Below are 5399 nucleotides of genomic sequence, written 5' to 3'. Positions count from 1 at the left end.
AATGTATGGTCGGTTGGGAAAAGGATGCTTTTATAACCCCTTTTAGCTTTTCCGTGTTTTCCTCAAGACATTGTTCTGTGTTAAAAAAAACACGGTATTTTTCGGTCAACTTTTACCGCACAGCGATTTACAGGTTAACACTGTCCCTGCCATAAAATATTTTAACATTATTAGAAACTGTAGAGGATCTTCTTTACAACGGTACCATTACAATTAATATCGGACGAATAATAATGCATTTATAACCATTTATATCGGTTCCTGGTTTTCTTTACGGCATTAGCGTGTGTAAAAAAAAACCGTTAAAACAGGCCGACTTTGTCCGCGATTTACAGGCCGACTACGATCCTGCCATAAAATATTTTCATATGGTTAGAAAATGTAGAGGATCTTCTTTACAACGGTACCATTATAATTAATATCGGACGAATAATAATGCATTTATAACCATTTATATCGGTTCCGGGTTTTCTTTACGGCATTTGCGTGTGTAAAAAAACCGTTAAAACAGGCCGACTTTGTCCGCGATTTACAGGCCGACTACGACCCTGCCATACAATATTTTGATATGGTTAGAATCTGTAGAGGATCTTCTTTACAACGGTACCATTATAATTAATATCGGACGAATAATAATGCATTTATAACCATTTATATCGGTTCCGGGTTTTCTTCTCGGCATTTGCGTGTGTAAAAAAAACCGTTAAAACAGGCCGACTTTGTCCGCGATTTACAGGCCGACTACGACCCTGCCATACAATATTTTGATATGGTTAGAATCTGTAGAGGATCTTCTTTACAACGGTACCATTATAATTAATATCGGACGAATAATAATGAAGTCATAACCATTTATATCGGTTCCGGGTTTTCTTCTCGGCATTTGCGTGTGTAAAAAAAAACGTTAAAACAGGCCGACTTTGTCCGCGATTTACAGGCCGACTACGACCCTGCCATAAAATATTTTGATATGGTTAGAATTTGTAGAGGATCTTCTTTACAACGGTACCATTATAATTAATATCGGACGAATAATAATGAAGTTATAACCATTTATATCGGTTCCGGGTTTTCTTTTCGGCATTTGCGTGTGTAAAAAAAAACGTTAAAACAGGCCGACTTTGTCCGCGATTTACAGGCCGACTACGACCCTGCCATAAAATATTTTGATATGGTTAGAATCTGTAGAGGATCTTCTTTACAACGGTACCATTATAATTAATATCGGACGAATAATAATGAAGTTATAACCATTTATATCGGATCCGGGTTTTCTTTTCGGCATTTGCGTGTGTAAAAAAAAACGTTAAAACAGGCCGACTTTGTCCGCGATTTACAGGCCGACTACGACCCTGCCATAAAATATTTTGATATGGTTAGAATCTGTAGAGGATCTTCTTTACAACGGTACCATTATAATTAATATCGGACGAATAATAATGAAGTTATAACCATTTATATCGGATCCGGGTTTTCTTTTCGGCATTTGCGTGTGTAAAAAAAAACGTTAAAACAGGCCGACTTTGTCCGCGATTTACAGGCCGACTACGACCCTGCCATAAAATATTTTGATATGGTTAGAATCTGTAGAGGATCTTCTTTACAACGGTACCATTATAATTAATATCGGACGAATAATAATGAAGTTATAACCATTTATATCGGATCCGGGTTTTCTTTTCGGCATTTGCGTGTGTAAAAAAAAACGTTAAAACAGGCCGACTTTGTCCGCGATTTACAGGCCGACTACGACCCTGCCATAAAATATTTTGATATGGTTAGAATCTGTAGAGGATCTTCTTTACAACGGTACCATTATAATTAATATCGGACGAATAATAATGAAGTTATAACCATTTATATCGGATCCGGGTTTTACCATAAAGATTTCCGGATAGTTCCGGGTTTTATACCTCGCCCTTTTACGGTTGATTGTCGTTTCGTGCCACTACCAGTTCGTGCCACTAATATGTGTGTTGTTTATTTTTCAAGGTAAGTTTCGTAATAAATAAATGTGTTTGAAAACTTTCTCGCATGGTAATGGTATATAAAATTCAACTCATCGGACAAAGTCAAGAACAATGACACTTACCAAGTTTTCTGAACAACCGTACATAGCGCAAAATGCGGGAGCCGCGTGATGTCTATTTCCATATCCACGGGTGTGTTTATGTCAAATGCTAGTGTTTTTCAATAGATCGTATACTTATCTAAAAAACGGCGAAGTAGCGGTCACTTTAATTATTTTGATGATGTTATTTTGTAAATACTTTCTCGCGTTCTTTTCGAACGTTCATTGGCAGCCATTTTGATTGTTGGTTGTATACTTCCGAAATTATGTGTTTTAATGACTCTCAAAAATGTTTTTAGTGCAGAAATTGTAGTTTAAAGTATCGATTTCTCGGATTTATTTTATATATTTTGTTAACTTATTTGCGTTTAAATTTGATTGTTTGTTGTTTACTTGCGAACTATTTTTCATGTGTACGCTAGTGGATATGTAATCAGGTTACCATATTTACATCAATGAAATTTAACTGTTGTTTGTTTTTGTTTGTTTTGTTAATATTTTCTAAACGGGTTCAGCTTCGTATGTTAAACGCAATATGAACTTATTTATTAATTTGGGAATAAAATCGCAATATGTATTAATTAAAATCAAATTTGAAGTTTCTATCGCGTGAATTGTCTCCTTGGGTTGAATTGTGTTTGGGTTGCTATTAACGCTATTAACGCTTCCGGCGAGAACTCATTTTATAGCGATTGCGCAATAAAAAACACCACTTTTTCGTAATTTTATCAAAAACTGGACTTTTCCCAGATATGACGAATACGCCATCGTGTAGATCGAGTTCTGGTCCATATACATGTCAAATTTCAGCACAAGTGTTGGGCCAGTTTTCAAGACTCCCAAATCGCTGCTATACGCTGGAGCTTAACGAATTTTAGCCCCCTTTATCATTCGTTCGATTGAACGTCATCAATGATGACGTCCAATACATCACTCATTCCATATAACAAAGATCGGCAATCATCTAACACTGTAAGTTAATATGCTTTACGAATAATGTAATTCGACACGCATGAGTTGATGGAAAAAGCAGTATTAAAACGGACATTTGTTTTGTTTGGAAACACTTTAACTATTGTTTTAAAAGGTTGAAAAGAACATTGATGGAGCAAATGCACAATGTTGATGTATGACTGTTAACCTAATCTTTTTGCCTTTTTGTCACATAAAGTCATATCAAGCCATATCTAGTTACACTAGTTTAAACATTTGAAATACAAATCAGCATACAATGGTTCGATTCATGTATTGAAAATTTTTCCCCAATTGCAAATGTTTGATAAATGTATTTAATTTAAAATACAAATCTTCCTTTAAAAGCTGTACACACATATTAATTTATAAGTAACAACTCCGCAATGTTACATTACCAATGTCACGTATTATAGATGGATCTCATCGCAGGTTTTCCATTAAACATTTTGAAAATTATATATAACACTCACATATTAAATTGTAATGTGTTATCAATGAAATAAAGATATTTATTAAGATTTAATAATTAATTCGATTGGCATAAATAATGCTTAATGTCAAAAGTACAATCCTGTTTTTCCTAAAGCAAGAATCGAACATGTTTTTGATTCAAGATTCATCAGACAACAATAACAGGAGTTATTCAACGTGCATCATTTAAGTCAAGCATAGCATCGTTTAAGATATGAGCTTTTTTCTTATGAAAACAAATGTACTTACCGTTTTTTTTTAAATATTATGAATTAGTTGTTTTTATCATGAATCCGATTAGTTTGACAAAATATGTTTGGGGTTACTGACACAATAACAAGTAATTGTTCTGCATACGTTTTTATGTTAAAAGAGTATTGCAATAAGTGACTGCTTTATGTTTAGTGTGTTGAATGATTTCTATGTAATTTGTGCAATTGTCTGTCTCATAATGCTGACTTTTTGTGGAAGTGTTTGCATGCATGTAGTAAAACCGAATTATTTATAATCTTTTATAAATTTTGATATTTAGCACATCTGTGACGATTCATATGAAAATGTATTTCTAGAAGCGGCATTCAAATATGGTTTATACTTGTGTCACTTTTTTTATTTTTAATGGACATAAACGCCATCTTACAGTTTGCATGTTGAATGTTTTCAATAGTAAATTCCTGTTTCAACTGATTCGGTGTATACTTAAAATTGTGTTTAATTTGCAGTGTTTTGATTCAGTGAAGGAATTATGTGAAATTTCTTTTGCTGCATTTTGGTAAATGGCCAAATTAATATAAGAAAGAAATGGAATTATTTATATACTACCAAGTGTACACTTCCGATGTTCGTGAGTAATTATGTTCTTGCTAATGGTATTAATTTGTTTTGGAGCGAGTACAGTTGCGACAGATGGATTCGCTCAAACAATTGTCTACATGTCAAGTCATATATCGCAGAATGTGTAAAGAAGCACTGCGTTTTTAAATAGATAACGATATCACAAACACACATACATTGCATAATTTTGCTAGAAACATTAATTCCCAATCTTAATAAGTCAAGACTATACTCGACGCCTGTCATTGAATGTATATTTGACAAATAATTTTTCAGCTTATGATTTAACATCAAAGTCTATCGAATGTGCAGTGCAATGCCGTTGATGCTTTAAGGAGGTTACATACATCATCGTAAACAATTTGTATATATTCACAGTTCATAGGCGCTTATTGCCTTTGTCTTGCTTTAATATATGTATTGCCTCTTTTGCAAACTTAAACCAGCTAGGCTCTTATTTGAAAAAATTGCTGTGTCAAAATTGACCATAAACAAAAATAATTTAATACAGTCAAGTTACCATTACCGGATCGTTACCCATAGCGGATCACTTTGATGTTCGAAACTGCGTATCGCGATAAATAGTTGACATTTTAGATTATTTTTTGCACACAGCATCTTCAAGGCCTGTTCTTCAAAACGCATTGATTGAGTCGTAATCGAAGCTACTCTGTGTCAAACATTTCGGTATGTTTTGCGGACATATATACGACTTTGTTGACTTCCGTCTCGTTTCCAAATCGAGGTTGAACATTTTCGCGGCCACATGCTATAATTAATTCAAAGACCATTTATTAATGTTTCTGCGTACAAACGTCCATTTAAGTTTTGATTCGTGTTTAAGATTTTGCAACACCTTAAATGAAATCAAGAATTAGGGCAATAACGGATCAAGCGTGATAATATGCGTATTGATAAAATATTATATTAAAATATATGCACATCTTGTTGATTTTTACAATAAATGATCTCATTCTTAATGTTTTATTTATGGTCCATGTTCAATATCGATGTTTAGATATGATTTAAACAATTTACATGGTTTATA

This window comes from Dreissena polymorpha, chromosome 2 (genome assembly GCF_020536995.1).
Source record: "Dreissena polymorpha isolate Duluth1 chromosome 2, UMN_Dpol_1.0, whole genome shotgun sequence".
NCBI classification, from domain to species: Eukaryota; Metazoa; Mollusca; class Bivalvia; order Myida; family Dreissenidae; genus Dreissena; species Dreissena polymorpha.
This window is presented reverse-complemented; position numbering follows the sequence as displayed.